The following is a 19,189-nucleotide window of genomic DNA, read 5'->3' on the forward strand; positions in this document are numbered from 1 at the left end:
GCGCTAACCAACTCAAGGCACATACAGTAACTGTAATTACAATGTTCACTGGAACTTAAAAACTGAGAAAGATATTGCTATCGATCAATGGTAAATATCTAACTAAACCCATGGCACCTATTTACAGCACTTACGTAAACTACCATACAGTGTGCCACATACTGCAAACTGGTGCTATAATGAAAACCTCAATTAGGTAAAATCTATCTTTCTCTACATAACATACTGCCATAACAAAGAAAATAATCTCCATTACTACCTGTATAAAACAGTGTATCAGTACTGTAGAAGTAACAAGAAATTAAAATGAAAATCAAAGAAGTATCAGTCTTAAATTTACTAGTTACTACATTCTTATATAACACAGAGGTATTAAAAAATCTGTACTACTGCAAGAAATAAATCATTACATTAGTTGTTTTTCTCATCAGTGATGTCTTAATATTTTCTGTTAGTATCACATGAGGGCTTTACTCTTTGATACTCTAGTTGACCAAATGAGGGCATTGCTATATACTTTCTGTAATGTCTTATTCACCGCTGCATTGCTACATATTTTTTGTAAAGTTGGATTCAGAGGTTTAATTTCTTCTACAATTTCTATATCTGGTGGCATGTAACATATTGTTTCATATAATAGATATTTATAGTACCCATGTATGATTGAAAAATGTAGCAGCTTGTACATTTAAGACTGTTTAGCACTGTTTTGATCTCTGTTTTACTTCCCTGTTACTATTGCAGTACTGTTACTGCTGTTTTATATTGGTAGCACCATATATTATTTTTTGGTTATTACAACAGTATGTCAATGAAGAGTAAGAGAAACTTTATATAACTGAGCTTTGTGTTACACCATCAGCTCTCAACATGTGGTGCACTCTGTGGTAGTTTACGTCCATTTGCCTCCGTTCAATATCCACGCCTATCTCACTTTTACAGTTTCAATGGACATTTCATTGTTAGTTACTGCGTGTAACGTGGCTGGTTCGTTCGTGGTTCTTGTAACATGTTTTAATGTAACCAATGTCAGTAATTACTTCATTTTCCAATTGGAAATTTGTCACATACACCACAATTGCTAGTCAGAAACTGTCATTTTCTTTGTTACAATTCTTTAGGTAACAGTGTATATATCTGAAGAAAATGCTGAAAGTGGTATCAGAACATAGGTCAAGTTTAAAGAAGTAAACTTCTGGAACTAGTTGCCTTTTTATCAACTGATCCACAAAAAATACATTATTGCTAAAAAAAGTTTACTTTCATATACTGTGCCAGATCGCTATAAATAAGTGTGAGTGTGTGTGTGTGTGTGTGTGTGTGTGTGTGTGTAAGGGGGGGGGGGGGAGAGAACATGAGTGCGCGCACACACCATGATGTATTTAATGAAGAGCGTAATTTTCTCCAAAGCTGTAGCAATTACTGTAGAAAATGCCTGTGATTGTAGCTGCAGAACTTGTCAATGATAACAGTGATACAGCATACTATCAACATGCATCATTCATATGGTGTGACAACAAATGCTATGCAAAAACTACCTAACAGAGAGCCCTGGGACATGAAGGGTTTTTCTGCTTCCTTGTGTGACTTGTTTCCAACAAAAACAACTATATTACTGCACCCATTATGACCACACCAGTTTGTTTAGGGACATGCTGAAATGTACTGTTACAGAGTTCTATTGAATGAATACTGGGCTATACCATACTGACAGCCACTACAATGTCAACAAGTAATAGTGACACCCACCAGTACTTCAGGAATGTGATCAACAACCATTTAATTTTTGGTTTTCAGCACACAATATTTAACCCCATATACACTGGACTAATGCATACGTGTCACTCCATAATAGCTAGCAGCAGCAGCAACAGTCTTAGTAGTAGTAGTAAAGATCATTGTTCACGAGGCAACTTACTGCAGGGACTAAGTAAGACACTGAGCAAGTATTCTATATATTGTTCAACAGCAATAACAAAGAATTTTTGTATAATAATTATCATTAGGATCATTCTAAAGGGGAAAAAAGGAACTACTCTTGTAGAACTGCCTTGGAAATATAACAATATTGAGACACAGATGTTCAAACATACCACGTACAAACAAATAATCCATGCCATCAAATAATCCGTGTACCCTAATTTTAAGGGGAGAAAATCACTTTAATTTGTGCTTTATTTACAAAAACATTAATCTGACATAATGATTCTATTCATCATAACTACCAGAAGAGTACTGCCATCACTATCTTCCCACAGATCGCCGCCCTTGGCCCCATCCAATGAATTTGTGATACCATATTTTCAAAGGATTTGTTTTCACCAGTGATTGCAGAATGGAGACCAATGCTCATTTCAACCACTCACAAATACGGGACAAATCTGGCTGCCTCATTTTCCACTTGCAGGACAGATGTAAGGCCTCCACGGAAAACGATCAAGTCAGTTTCCTCTTTTTATAACTTGCCTCACACTTCTTCAGTTGTATGTCATGGAAGCTGTCCAGGACCAATATGTTATGTAACTTCAGTAATCCACCACGGCAATGCGTTAAACGTGTCACCCAGTCACCCATAATGTAACTGTCCATCCGTCCTTTCAGATTCACTCTCACCAATATGCCTTTCACTGGTGTTTTTAGGATAGTTTTGTTTTAAATATCATTTAAGGTGGTAGATTATGTCCATTGCCAGTTACACTCAACATCACTATACACCTTTGCTCCTAATTTCTGCCAAGTGTTCACAGTGTTATCAAGTGGCATTTCAAAATAGTGTTTACAGCGCAAATTTACCATGTAGCGATGAAAATTCACTTGTTTTTCCTCGTAATCACATGGAAGCTGTTGAGTGATGAGGGTTTTCCTCTGGAAGTCTATTCCATTTTGACTCAAAAATGGTGACAGCCAGTCCCCCAGCATTTGTCAAAGTCACATTTTGTTTGTTTTTTTGTCAGTTGTTCACATCGTACTTTCTTCCCACTGCAAATTTTCAATGTTGTCCGCTTCTCTAATAATTTTAAGTTTTTCTTTAGCTGTGTACACGTGATAACAATAACTTGAAGCCATAATTAACACTTAGTTAACACTTCACTTCAAACGTGCTACTGACATGTCACAGACTAAGGCCACAACAAAGTTATAATGGGCTCTATTGTTGAGCAGAGCAGTACCAACCTTATTACTATTAATCCACACACTCAGTTTTATTTATTTATTTATTGTTCCGTGGAACCAAATTAAGGAGAAGTCTCCATGGTCATGGAACGAGTCAATACATGAAATTGTAACACAATAGTAGAAACAGATAAAATGAAATATAAAAAACATATTCAGGTGAAAAGTCTTAAGTTTAAATAAAGAAAATCAACAATGTAACACTGGAATTCACTTAATTTTTTAGCTCTTCCAGGAGCTCCTCGGCAGAATAGGAGGAGTGAGCCATGAGGAAACTCTTCAGTTTAGACTTAAAAGACTTTGGGCTACTGCTAAGATTTTTTAATTCTTGTGGTAGCTTATTGAAAATGGATGCAGCAGAATACTGCACGCACAAGAGTCAAGGAAGTGCATTCCACATGCAGATTTGATTTCTGCCTACTATTAACTGAGTGAAAGGTGCCTCTTGGGAATAGGCTAATATTGCTAACAACAAACGACATTAAAGAAAATATATACTGTGAGGGCAATGTCAGAATTCCCAGACTATTGAAATAGGGGTCAACAAGAGGTTCTCGAACTTACACCACATATAGCTTGAACAGCCCGTTTTTGAGCCAAAAATACCCTTTTTGAATTAGAAGGATTACCCCAAAAAATAATACCATACAACATAAGCGAATGAAAATATGCGAAGTAGACTACTTTTCGTGTTGAACGGTCACTTATTTCAGATACTGTTCTGATGGTAAATAAAGCAGCATTTAGATTCTGAACAAGATCCTGGACATGGGCTTTTCACAACAGCTTACTATCTATCAGAACGCCTAGGAACTTTAACTGTTCCGTGTCGCTTATAATATGCCCATTCTGTCTGATCGAAATATCGGTTCTTGTTGAATTGTGAGTTAGAAACTGTAAAAACTGAGTCTTACTGTGATTTAGCATCAAATTATTTTCCACAAGCCATGAACTTATTTCATGAACTACATTATTTGATACTGTTTCAATATTACACACAAGATCCTTCACTACCAAGCTGGTGTCATCAGCAAACAGAAATATTTTTGAATCACCTGTAATACTAGAAGGCATATCATTTATATAAGTAAGAAACAGCAGTGGCCCCAGCACCGATCCTTGGGGAACGCTCCACTTAACAGTGCCCCATTGGAACTGAACATCACTACCACTCTCAATATTGCAGAGAATTACCTTCTGCTTTCTGTTCATAAAGTAAGAGGCAAACCAATTGTAAGCTACTCCCCTTACTTCATAATGGTCCAACTTCTGCAGTAATATTTTGTGGTCAACACAGTCAAAAGCCTTCGTTAAATCAAAGAAAACACCTAGCGTTCGCAACCTTTTATTTAATCCGTCCAAAACCTCACAGAGAAAAGAGAATATAACATTTTTCAATTGTTAAACCATTTCTAAAACCAAACTGTACATTTGACAACAAATTATGTGAATTTAAATGCTCCAGTAACCTTGTATATACAACCTTCTCGATAACTTTAGCAAACACCGATGGCATAGAAGTTGGTCTAAAATTGTCAACATTATCCCTGTCTCCCTTTTTATAAAGTGGCTTCACTACCGAGTACTTTAATCAGTCAGGAAACCGACCACTCCTAAAGGAAAAGTTACAGATATGGCTAAGTACTGGGCTAACATACATAAAACAATACTTCAGTATTCTGCTAGATACCCCGTCATATCCACGAGAGTTCTTGGTCTTTAGTGATTTGATTATTAACTCAATCTCCCTCTTGTCAGTATCATGGAGGAGCATTTCAGGTAACAGTCTCTGAACACTTTTTTCTAAGAGCGCTATATGATTCCCTGTTGGGACTAGGTTTCTATTTAGTTCACCTGCTACATTCAGAAAGTGATTATTACATATATGTGACTTATCAGTAACACGGACATTCCCACTACGCACTGATTCTATATCCTCGACCTGTCTCTGCAGACCAGCCACTTCCTTTACGACTGACCATATGGTTTTAATTTTATGCTGAGACTTAGCTAGTCTATCTGCATACCACATACTTTTTGCCTTCCTAATAACATTTCTAAGAACCTTACAATACTGTTTGTAATGGGCTGCAGCATTTAGATTTTGCCTGTTTCTAACGTTTTGATATAATTGCCACTTTGTTCTACAAGATATTCTTATCCCTCTAGTCAGCCACCCAGGCTGCCTGTTTGTGTTAGTACCATGTTTTGAACGTTCTAACGGAAAGCAACTTTCAAAGATCACGAGAAAAGTCTTGAGAAAAGCATTATATTTATCATCTACTGTATCAGCACTATAAACATCTTGCCGCTCTTGTTCCTTGGTAAGGTTTACAAAGGTCTCTACAGCAACTGGATCAGCTTTCCTAAACAGTTGATAACAATATTTAACATGTGTTGCAGCACAAAAATCTTTTGGAGTTAAAATTTGTGCATCATGATCTGAAAGGCCATTCTCCTTTTTGCTAACAGAATGCCCTTCTAGTAATGAGGAATGAACAAAAATGTTGTCTATGGTTGTTCTACTGTTCCCTTGCACTCTCGATGGAAAGAATACGGTTTGCATAAGATTATATTAATTAAGGAGGTCTACCAGCATCCTTTTCCTTGCACAATCACTTATACAATTAATGTTGAAGTCACCACATATAACTAACTTCTTGTATTTCTTATAAAGTGAACCAAGAACCTCCTCTAGCTTTAGCAAAAATGTTGTGAAATCTGAGTCTGGGGATCTATAAATAACAACAGTTAGAAGTTTAGCTCCATTAAATTTAACCACACCTGCACAACATTCAAACACCTTTTCAGTGCAGTACTTTGAAATATCAATTGACTCAAATGGGATGCCGTTTTTCACATACATGGCTACTCCCCCACACATCCTTAAATTCGGGAAAAAATAAGCATGGGAAGAAATGAAGACTAGCTGAGAAATGTATACAGACAGAACTGATCAAAAAATGTTCTAGATACTCAGGTAGGTGCATTACCAGTTATATACCTAAAAATCTATCCAACATTATGAGAAACTTCTTGGGGATTATTTAGTGAAAACAGTATCTTCCTCTAAAAAATTTCTTCTCTCTATGGAGGATGGCTATCATTGTGGTTAGTCTGTTTTTTGACTTGGCAGATCTGAACAGTTGTATGGAAGTACATCCAAACCACTCTCAAGAGTCTGTAGCCAAAACGTCCGTCTTCTACTTATTGATCTTTACCCTACAACAGTTTCCTCAATTCTCGGTCCTTGACTATTGTATCTTTCTCCTCTGATGATACAGCCGAAATATCCTAGTATTCTGGTTTTGATCATATTCCCAATTCCTTATCCTCAAATTATAATGTTTCAATGGTAATTATGCCCATGATATTTTCCACTCATTGCTACAACCTCATTCTGAATGGCTTATTTTGACACTGTTGTCTTATTAATTGTCCATGGCTTCATTCCATACTAGAGTACTCTGACTACATCACATTTAATCATTTGGAATCTTAGTTGCAAGTTCAAATACCAGTGGTAAAAAAACAATCTGATCTTAAGAAGTCAACTCTAGCTTTTTCCATTTTTCTATTAATGCATGGCCCAGACTGAGTTTATCACTGACCCAAGGACTCCTAGGCATGCTATTAACAGTGACATCTGATGAGATCTTTGAAGTTCTGATAATAATCATGGATTTAGTTGTGCTAAAATTCGTTTTAAGGCCCAAAGCATTGCTGACTAATTTCTTGAAATAGTGTCTGCACTTTTTTACATTTTCTACAAATACTAGTGTGCCATCAGCATAGCATTAGTTGATCACTTTACAACAGTCCTTTATACCTATTTCTACATCTGATATATACTTTGAACAATAACTAAACAGGAATGGGAACAGAACACAGCCTTTTCTTACTTCTCGCAACATCTTAATATGATTCTCCATTGCGGCTGATAATAGTGGTCTGTTGCCACTTTTATGAGTTTTTAATAATTCTAATATCCTGCCAGGCTATTTTACCTTCTTCCAATAGGTTCACCAATTTATCATGTCACGCTTTGTCAAGAGCTTTTTCATAATCAATTAACCCCAACACCTACATCTTGCTTCATATCTAGGCATTTTTGTAAAAAATAATAATTAATAATAATAATGTTCACGGCAAATAAGGTTTTTCTCGTACCCATAACATTATGGAAAACAAACTGATTTTCACTCATATTACAGTCTAGGTTTTTTTTGTATATCCGACTACGATTTCCACAAAAAAATCGTTAAAACGTGTGACATTAAGCTTATTACTTATGTTCAGAACATTTTTTAGGATAAACTTTTTTTGGTACCATTACAAAAGCACATTTTAGACAATCCATTGTAATGTGTCTTGTTCCATATACAGTATTATATAGATCGTCTTAACTGTTGTAGGTAATTTTCTATCAGTTTTGGGGGTTTCACTGGCATGTTATCTGGACCACGTGACTTCCCAACTTTTGTACATTTCAGTGCAAATTCAACTTCAGTTTCAGTGTTGCCACAAGTTTCCCTAAGTGAAATTTCCTGATATATCCCCGATTCCCAGAAAAGTTTTAGCATTTTTCCCTGACAAATTCTGAAATCTCAGGGGAACTTAAGATGTAAGTTCACAATCTGTCTTAACCCTTATGGTACAAGAAACAATAGCGCAAACGAGGAAATATCTAAGAAACATTTACAAGTAGATGGTGTTCCGTGATGTGAGCAAAAATCTTAAGTACTAACATCAACATCTTTTGTAGTGAACTGTTTTTAGATGGAGAAAGCAAGCCAAATGGTGTACGAGTTTCATTAAGACCAATGAAAACGAAGCAAATTTGGTGACAAAAATATGCATTTCTCAGAAGAAAGTAGGCCTCTTGGGAAGTGTATAAGGCGGAGAAGAATTGTGTAAATCAACACTGAAGATGACTGCCAATAAAATTTAGGCTCTACTATGTTCGTTATTGTCAGTTATCTGCTGTTTTATATCTATTGCGCAATTTTTCTTTTGAGAAATATATGAATACACAGCATACAAACCGCCAATGACTAACAATTTTCGTCTTCTTACTGTCTATACTTTCTAACATATAAACTACTTTTGAAGTGATAATATGTACTAGAACAAATAAAAGTCTATAAAACGCCACACTGTACAACATACTTGCAGTGGGCAGTCACAATTCCTGAAATCCATCACCCGTGGGCCCATGGCCTCTAGCCTGCTGCTGAGGAGCACCACAGTCCTGGGTCTATGGGGAAACCATGAAAATCCGTTGCATTATACCACACACAAACAGACCCAACCTGTGGGCAGATTGGTGAGACTAGATCCGACGGGCAGGGCCTGCACGTTAGTGGGAACCGACATACAACAGGCCCAGGCCCAATCCATTACAGGTACCAGCAGAAACAACCTCCAGTTTTGGCCCGTTGCAGAATTCACTTGTGTGGCCATCTATTCACAAGCACAGGCAGCATGTTGATGAAATGAGACCACGGTGACCAATCCATGTAACAGATAACTTGTTTAAATAATCTGAGAATCAATAATAATGAGGATAGGTAGCAACTCTCCATGAAGATGATTGCTGAGCCGCAGATGGACACACAGAAAAGAATCACACTCTCACAACTATATTTTCAGCCATAGCTTTTGTCAGAAAATGAGAGCACACACCTTAACAGTCAGTCAGACCGCCCAGGCACACATAACCACCATCTCTGGCTGCTGCATCTACATTCTCTGAGAATCAGACCCAAACAAACCACTCCTGATGCCTCCCTGCCTCTCGTCGGCAGCTGCTGTGTACCAGCAAAAAAGTGGTGCCAGCACTGACTGCAAGCTGAGGGGAGTAGTAGGAAGGGAAGAAGCACAAGGCTTTTTTTTTTTTTTTTTTTTTTTTAATTTCCCTGATGTGTTTGAAATTCCCTGATTTTCAGAACCTGTGGCAACCCTGACTTTCAGTAATGGATGGAAAACATTAATGTATCTCCTTTTTCAGCTTTTGTCTGTGTTCCAAGTTCTTACATGTATTCTTCCGATACAAGTTTCTATGACGTATAGAGGATCAGGTTTCCTTGTTTATCTTTGATTAAACAGTGATATTTTCTTCTTGACTTTCCGTAGCTCCTTCAATATTTTTGTGGACTCCAACGGTGTGTTTTTTTTTTTTAATTTTTTTTATCAAGCTCTCATTTCCTCACATTTCTCTTTCAATAATTTTCCTTAGCCTGAATTATGTCGGCCATTTTTGTTTTCCAGTTTATTTTGTATTGTTGGTGTCCCCTTTGCTAGCTAGAAGTAGAGTCTTTTTTTACTGTTTTCCAATCATCAACAACACTGTTACCTTTTTCTCTTTGAGTTAGTTCTGTTTTTATACAATATTTCACTTCTTTTTCGATTGTCTTTTCTTTCCGTAAGTCTGCATTAATTCATTCAACTGAATTTTCTTTCTCAGTTATTAAATCTTCACCGCAACACTAAGCACAGAATTAAATCAGAAATTACCCAAGTTTTTACTATCAGGCAACATTCACCCAGTTTCATTTCTGAAGTCATTCCTTGTCAGATTCTAAAGATACGATTTGTGATAAGGCACTTAACAGCAACAATGCACAGTGGGGTATGTTACAGCTAGCAGAATTCAGTGATTTTGAAACTGCATTTAAGTTTAGGCACTGGCATAGGAAGCTCAAAAGAAACTGAGATTAGAACTTTTAGGATCAAAACCTTGTAATAACAGTTCATGAAATTGATTTAGATATTTTGTAGACTGGCATCTGAACAAAGCAAAATATCTAGATGATCCTACACACTGATTGGATGTTACCATTAGCCAATTACAAACACATAGAAGGGACAATGTTAGGAAAGGATGGGTAAAAGTGGACGACTTCTTGAAATACCTAGATCAGGTGCATATCGTGGAAAGGCAAGCAAAAATATGGCGCACAGACAACAACAACAACAACAACAACAACAACAACAACAAACACAGTAATGTTAACAGACAATCTTGCCCCACTAGAGTGTATGCTACAAATGAAGGAAACAGGTTAGGCAACTGTCATTATTATAATCATTCAGGGAATAGATACAGAAATGGGAACAATAACAGAAGTTATCACAACAACACATTTAATAGTTTTTGGACATCCATCCTACTGCATGGACGATGAACTTCAGCTGATGATACATATGAGAAAAAGTACCACCACAGCTGTATCTTGATAATGACTGTCTCACACCCCTAGTTTCAGCGGCACATTATCACCATCCTCAGGCCCCACCACTGCCAAAGAAGTATTAGATTTCCTTGGCGCATTTGTTGTGGAATCCTTGTTACCAGTACATGTGGGCTAGCTTTCGTCAGGAGTCTCTACTCGGCACCGTGTCCTCTCCAATGGCATTGGAGACAACACAGAGTCAAGTAGAGACTCCTGTGGAAAGCTACCCCACATGTACTGGTGGTAATGTGTTGCCGAAACTAGTCATGTGAGACAAAGTCATTTTCAAGATACAGCTGCTCCGATACTTTTTCTCATACATTTTAATAGTATTGCAACCACGGAGAGGAAAAACTAATACACTTCCAGGGGGAGGCACCATCCTCTGGAGCAATAAAAAATTAACGAAGACAAAATTTCTTCTAGCTTAATTAGGTATGATTCCAACCAAGTTTAACAGGGTGTCTTATTACATGAAGATAACAAACAAATGAAATAATATATGGAAACTGAAATTAATGTGCATTGTGAGTAATTTAACTGTTTAAGTTATTTTAGATTTGAGTAGTGATATCAGTGGTAGATTACTACCTCTTACAGTGTAATAATTTGTTGGATGCTTTCCCTTGGTTACCAGTTATGGGGATACAGATAACAGGGGTAAGAGTTATGACAGGCAAACCAGTACACAGACAATTGTCTGTTAAGTTTACATTAAACACATACATGTTTCAACACACAATGTTAGTAAGGGAAGATTTACTTGTACCTATGATTTTAGGAATACACTGGTTGCTGGACAATGAAATATCATTAAACTTCCAAAATGGGGCATTGACATTAACATATGGACAACAAGTGGACTTGGCTGTCATACTTTGAGCAATGCAAGATGGCCATATCAGGATTCAGTTTAATGACAGAAGCCATGCCAGAACAGGATGACAGGAACCAATCAGACACAGATATGGAACAACTGAATGGAACAGACAGACCTGACAACATAAATTAATCAAAGAATTTAGGTTTAATGAGAAGAATATGATTTCTTTATTATGTAGACATATAAAAGTATTTTCAACAAGCCCAGACTTTATTAAAGACTTATTTTGTAGGTTTAAGATTAAGCCACAGAATCCATTTTATGTTACACACTACTCCATACTAGTATCAATGAAGCCATTAGAACAAAAAGAAATAGAACATTACAATGGATCATCACAGATTACAATAATACCTTAATAGTTGTTCAAAACCCAGATGGCAATGCACTTATAGTGTTGGATGCATGAACTGTAAATGAATTAACAGAACCAGAAACAGAGAGGCCCTCTATAATAGACAAACTGCTTTAGAAATTTGAAGGAGTGAAGTATATCAGCACAATGGACCTGACGGTTGGTTACTGGCAGACTGTCTTACACGAAGACACGGAAGTATACAGCATTCCTGTTTGAAAGAGTTCATATCAGTTCCAAGTGTTACCATTCAGTCTAAACATACCAGTCTCCATTTTTGTAAGTGGTATTGTGTGCCGACCATATATTAGTACTATCCACAACATGGAAGGAACACCTATAAACAATGGGTGAATTTTTCATGAGATTAGGTTCCTGAGGTGTCACCATTAAGTCCTCAACATCACAATTTGGGAGAAACAATGTTAAGTTCTTGGGTCTTGTTGTGAATACCATATTTACACGAGTATAACTTTGATAACACAGGGAGAAATATAAGAAACAGAAAGAAACGGTTTACATTGTCTTCATTGCCTTCTTGTTTACTGTCTTCTGTGGTACCACTATTTTTGATCATCGGCATCATCCAAACAGAACAGATCTCTCTGTTGTCACAAATATTTGGCTATTTCTTTCGAATACATTGCTACAATTGAAGTTATGGCTACTGTGGGACCTAAGAAAACAGCTATTTTCTCTAGACACAGAGAATTTCGATTCTAAACTGACATGAGAATGTTACAATGTCCCTTGCTTACAAACATATTGTCTCCTCCTCTCTCTGGTTGTGTAGAACCAGCAGCTGACTCAGCCCCTACTCTTCCCATCATACCTCACAGTGACCACAGACAACACTGCTGCATGAAATATGTAAATATGCCACTGGATTCACTCTAGACTTTTGGTATCTCCGCAGATATGCATGCTATTGTTAACTATTTGTGAGAATTTTAAAGTAAATTGAATTTCAAATACAAATGGATTCAGGCAAACTAGTTTAAACATGGAAGATGTTCATAAAAAGCCAAAGAAAGCAGGAAATAAAGTACACAGTATAGATTCCCATGGTTTGCAGTACATTGAAATTTGCTGCCCGCTCACTACTCCCCTGCCCCCCCTTATCTTGGTTCTCAGTCAAACTTGTGTCATCGTTCCCCCTCCAAACCTTCCGTAGCGCTACGCTTCAGCAATAGCGAAACACACGACGGCAATATCTTCTTGGGTGCAGGTTATATGCAACAATAGCAAATAGTACACAAATAAAGCAACTAGTACACAAATAAATGATCGCAATCATGATTCTCAGTTCTCAAACTTTCGCTCCTCCTGTGATCTAGTGCTACATCCATAACGTGCCTTCTGCTGTAATTTATTCTAGTTATGACAAATGCAGTCAGTTTAATGCAATTTATTTCATTTGTCAGACTTTCAATGCTGAATAAATTCTCTTTTTCGTTTCATCTGAATGTCACCATCTTGTTTTAAAGCTGTTTAAAAGCTGGTGATTTTTTCACCCGCTATTCTAATATGTGAACAGTGACAGAATCCTAATGTGCAACCCTCTTGGTATTCATTACAGTTTCTCATACACAAATAAAATACTGACTTGGATTCAGAATCAATTAATGGTTTTTGAAGAACAAGATTTTCGCCTATGAATGTTACCTTTACTTAAAAACAAGCTTAAATGTATGTAGGTGGTAACCACACATGTATGAGAACTTTTATTGCAAACCTGTTCAAATACAACAAAAGTTTGTAAATTGACAGAATGTAATGCTATTTCCTCCCGAGTTTCAAAAAATTGTCAGTTTTTTTTTAAAGCAGAGCATTCGGTGGTTGTCTTGGCTAGTTGATAATGTCTCTAGTATCTCTTGCACTAGCATCACAACTGAAGTTATCGAGCAAGGCTGATACTGTATTTATCACTTCGGCATTTTGGAAAAACTCGAGCCTACTCGAAATCCCTACCCTTTGGAATTCTTCAAAATAAATTGTATGAAAACTCAGTAGCGACAATCCCTATATTAATCTACTAAACAACATAAAAACACTGACCTCAGCAGCGATACAAGACGATACTGTATTTTTCAAATGACGAACTTGGGAAAAAACCTAGTCTGATAATCGGATAAATACGGCACTTTGGGCATTCAGCCTGATCTCACATATTGGGTGTGCTGTGTCAAAAAAATAAATAAATAAAAGGAGGAGGGAGGGGTTGGGGGGGCGGGGGAGGGAAGGGTGGGGGGGGGGAGAGAGAGAGAGAGAGAGAGAGAGAGAGAGAGAGAGAGAGAGAGAGAGAGAGAGAGGGACGCACGCACGCACGCACGCACCCTTTCTCAGGGTGGTGGGATTCTACAGAAAATTCATTGCCAAATCAGTGCTTAGGTTATTAAAACAGAACACGGTGTGGAGATGGGATGTAAACTGATATGAAGAATTTTCAAAAATAAAAGAAGCACTGGCAGCATGCCAACTGCTGATTCACCCAAATTTTGATCTTCCTTTTCATATGCCAGTGGGTGCATCGGATTATGGGTTGTGCCGTCGCAATTTCCAGATGTATGCGACTGCTCACACATTAGAGAAAAAGCCAATAGCTTTCACTAATAGAATTCCCATGCAACATTAACGAAATTACAGCATTACAGAAAAGGAAACATTATCAGTAGTATGAGCATTCAAGAAATTTAAATACCTACTAGCAGGACAGTACTATATACAGACCATAGTGGGTTCACTTTAAGAGCAAACATCCAAACAGTATGCTAACATGATGGGCTCTCTTTCTGGAGGAGTTTCCTTTCACTATTAAGAATCATGATAGAAGGTTGTATACATGGAAGAACGCTGGAGATACTAAAAGGTATCAGATAGATAATGTAATGGTAAGACAGAGGTTTAGGAACCAGGTTTTAAATTGTAAGACATTTCCAGGGGCAGATGTGGACTCTGACCACAATCTATTGGTCATGACCTGTAGATTAAAACTGAAGAAACTGCAAAAAGGTGGGAATTTAAGGAGATGGGACCTGGATAAACTGAAAGAACCAGAGGTTGTAGAGTTTCAGGGAGAGCATAAGGGAACAATTGACAGGAATGGGGGAAAGAAATACAGTAGAAGAAGAATGGGTAGCTTTGAGCGATCAAGTAGTGAAGGCAGCAGAGGATCAAGTAGGTAACAAGACGAGGGCTAGTAGAAATCCTTGGGTAACTGAAGAAATATTGAATTTAATTGATGAAAGGAGAAAATATAAAAATACAGTAAATGAAGCAGGCAAAAAGGAATACAAACGTCTCAAAAATGAGATCGACAGGAAGTGCAAAATGGCTAAGCAGGGATGGCTAGAGGACAAATGTAAGGATGTAGAAGCTTATCTCACTAGGGGTAAGATAGATACTGCCTACAGGAAAATTAAAGAGACCTTTGGAGATAAGAGAACCACTTGTATGAACATCAAGAGCTCAGATGGAAACCCAGTTCTAAGCAAAGAAGGGAAAGCAGAAAGGTGGAAGGAGTATATAGAGGGTCTATACAAGGGCAATGTACTTGAGGACATTATTATGGAAATGGAAGAGGATGTAGATGAAGATGAAATGGGAGATACGATACTGCGTGAAGAGTTTGACAGAGCACTGAAAGACCTGAGTCGAAACAAGGCTCCCGGAGTAGACAACATTCCATTGAAACTACTGACGGCCTTGGGAGAGCCAGTCCTGACAAAACTCTACCATCTGGTGAGCAAGATGTATGAAACAGGCGAAATACCCACAGACTTCAAGAAGAATATAATAATTCCAATCCCAAAGAAAGCAGGTGTTGACAGATGTGAGAATTACCGAACAATCAGTTTAAGAAGCCACAGCTGCAAAATACTAACACGAATTCTTTATAGACGAATGGAAAAACTAGTAGAACCGACCTCGGGGGAGATCAGTTTGGATTCCGTAGAAATACTGGAACACGTGAGGCAATACTGACCTTACAACTTATCTTAGAAGAAAGATTAAGGAAAGGCAAACCTACGTTTTTAGCATTTGTAGACTTAGAGAAAGCTTTTGACAATGTTGACTGGAATACTCTCTTTCAAATTCTAAAAGTGGCAGGGGTAAAATACAGGGAGTGAAAGGCTATTTACAATTTGTACAGAAACCAGATGGCAGTTATAAGAGTCGAGGGACATGAAAGGGAAGCAGTGGTTGGGAAGGGAGTAAGACAGGGTTGTAGCCTCTCCCCGATGTTATTCAATCTGTATATTGAGCAAGCAGTAAAGGAAACAAAAGAAAAATTCCGAGTAGGTATTAAAATCCATGGAGAAGAAATAAAAACTTTGAGGTTCGCCGATGACATTGTAATTCTGTAAGAGACAGCAAAGGACTTGGAAGAGCAGTTGAACGGAATGGATGGTGTCTTGAAGGGAGGATATAAGATGAACATCAACAAAAGCAAAACGAGGATAATGGAATGTAGTCGAATTAAGTCGGGTGATGTTGAGGGTATTAGATTAGGAAATGAGAAACTTAAAGTAGTAAAGGAGTTTTGCTATTTGGGGAGCAAAATAACTGTTGATGGTAGAAGTAGAGAGGATATAAAATGTAGACTGGCAATGGCAAGGAAAGTGTTTCTGAAGAAGAGAAATTTGTTAACATCGAGTATAGATTTAAGTGTCAGGAAGTCGTTTCTGAAAGTGTTTGTATGGAGTGTAGCCATGTATGAAAGTGAAACATGGACGATAAATAGTTTGGACAAGAAGAGAATAGAAGCTTTCGAAATGTGGTGCTACAGAAAAATGCTGAAGATTAGATGGGTAGATCACATAACTAATGAGGAGGTACTGAATAGGATTGGGGAGAAGAGGAGTTTGTGGCACAACTTGATCAGAAGAAGGGATCGGTTGGTATGACATGTTCTGAGGCATCAAGGGATCACCAATTTAATATTGGAGGGCAGCGTGGAGGGTAAAAATCGTAGGGGGAGACCAAGAGATGAATACACTAAGCAGATTCAGAAGGATGTAGGTTGCAGTAGGTACTGGGGGATGAAGAAGCTTGCACAGGATAGAGTAGCATGGAGAGCTGCATCAAACCAGTCTCAAGACTGAAGACCACAACAACAACATTAAATATATAAAGGGGGAAGATAATATATTACCCGATGTACTGTCTTGACTACCTGTAGGTCCTCAATTGAACCAAAATGTAAAGGAAAGGGGCAAATATGCTGCTCATTTTCTATGGGTAAATACGTATGAGAAAGACAAGAAATTTAAAGAGATAACGAAACAAAGATGGTCACTTACGTTTGCAAACTGATGCCTTGCATCAAAGTCATACCTATACTACCGACAACTGGAAATTGTATGCAGGAATATCACTTCATAGGAAACAACTCACAGAGATGGGGCTGAGGAGGAACAATGTATACGAGGTGCGACAATAAAGTAATGAGACTGATGTGAAAGAATGTTGCTTACCATTTTAGTCACGTTTACTGTTGTCTCCTTCAAAGTAGTTCACTTCTGATTGCACACACTTTTTCCAGCACTTCTGCCATTGATGGTAACATTTCTGGAACTCATCTTCTGTAATATCCACCAAGACCCTCGTCACAGCTTTTTGGACATCTTGTGTTGTTTGAAAATGGTGTCTCTTGATTGCCGTTTTCACTCTTGGAAATAGAAAAAATTCGCACCAAGCGATATCTGATGAATAAGGTGGCTGTGGTAGTATTGAAATTTGTTTTGAGGTAAAAAATTGCTGTGCTGAGAGCAGTATGGGATGGCACATTATTGTGATGCAGAATCCAATTATCAGCAATGTTGGCACGGACACAAAGAACTGTTTTACGAAGTCTTTCTAAAATTTCTTTGTAGTAATATTGGTTACCTGTTTGTCCAGGAGGCACCCACTCTTTCTAAACAATTCCCTTGGAATTGAAGCACACAAGCATGCATTTCACTTTTTCCTTTGACATGCTCTTTTGGTCTGGGTGATCACTTTGAGCACCATTGCGAACATTGGCATTTTGTCTCTGGATCGTACTGAAAAAACCAACTTTCATCACCAGTGATAGTATGGCTCAACAATTCTGGATTGATTTCCATTGTTCCGTGTTTCTCGCTGTTGTGGTGCGAGATTTTTGGGGACCATTTTTAAACAAATCTCTCTCATACCGAGATCTTCAGTTATTATTAGACAAACCATTTCTAGATTGATGTTCATTTCTTCTGCAACCATTTTCACGGGTAATCTTCAATCAGATTGTACGAGTTCACGCACCCTGGCCAAGTTGACATCCGTCCGTGAGGTTGATGGTCGTCCACTGCAATCTTCATCTTCAACACTCGTTCTGCTTTCACTAAACATTTTATGCCACCGAAAAACTTGAGCTCTTGACATAACCTCCTGTCCAAAAGCCTTCTGAAGCTTACTGTAAGTTATCGTTGCGTTTTCACCCAATTTCACCAAAAAAGAAACGGCATACCACTGCGCAATATTATGCGGTTCCATTTCTGTGACGAGAGAGAAACACGTGTTAACTTATTACAGCACAACTCACTACTGAGCAGTTGCATCTATGTGCCGCTTGGACTAGAAGCAGCTTATAGACCAAGGTCAAAGATATTGTGCCTACGAAAGCCTGCAGGGTTGCCACATCTTGCAATGAAAATCGGTCTCATTACTTTATTTTTGCACCTCGTATATTTGTGGTATTGGAGTTCTTGGCCAAACTAGTAAAATTATACCCATTAAGGAAGGCAACATATCATGTTATAATGAAATTATGCGATCATTTTAAAAATGTGGGCAAATCGAAAAATTTGCTGTCGTACAATGGAACACAGTTTCTAGCTGAAACGTATAAAGAATTTTTGGCATGGGAAAGTGTGAACCACATCTTAAATTCAAAGTCTCACATTCAAAGTAATCCAGCAGAATAGGTCGTGCATGAACTTGGCAGGCTTTGTCAGACTAAATGTGCAAACAGACATTCGAAATGGACAGACATCATGATACAATTTGAAAAAGTACTAAACAAGTTCCCACATTTATTTACAAAGTTTTTCTCAATGTAAATAGTAGTAGAGCGAATAGGAGACTTACTCCTGAAGGGGGTTGAATGGGCATAGGGGGATGTCATTCACAACAGTTACCGAGCAATGATTTAAATAATTTGCTAACAAAGGAGGCTGAAATGAGGAAAAAGAGATGGGAGGAGGGAACACCCATACAGTTTATAGTGGGAAAACTAGTTTCAGTTAAGAACCATAAAAAGAGAGAAACTACAAGTCAAATATCACCCTTTGTATGAGGGGCCATTCTTAATAACTAAAACACCATAAGCAAAAGGCAGCTGTATTAACTAACCCAGAGACAGGAAAGGGCAAATGAACGTACAGTGTTCAGCACTTAAGATCATTCATCTGTGAATAAGAGAAAAGTAATAATAATCCACAATTTCAAAATTATCTAGCATAATTAATATACTACAAAACTCAGAAATTTATTGCTGGTAGGACATACGTAGTGCTCAGCTGA

At 37.7% G+C, this 19,189-nt stretch overlaps 1 protein-coding gene across 1 annotated transcript in view; it reads right to left on the minus strand.

Annotated features, from left to right (window-relative positions):
• Positions 1 to 19,189, minus strand: part of LOC126253159 (ankyrin repeat and KH domain-containing protein 1) — a 241,908-nt gene that overhangs the window by 134,761 nt on the left and 87,958 nt on the right. The window lies entirely within an intron of this gene.

This window comes from Schistocerca nitens, chromosome 1 (assembly GCF_023898315.1).
Source record: "Schistocerca nitens isolate TAMUIC-IGC-003100 chromosome 1, iqSchNite1.1, whole genome shotgun sequence".
Lineage (NCBI taxonomy): Eukaryota > Metazoa > Arthropoda > Insecta > Orthoptera > Acrididae > Schistocerca > Schistocerca nitens.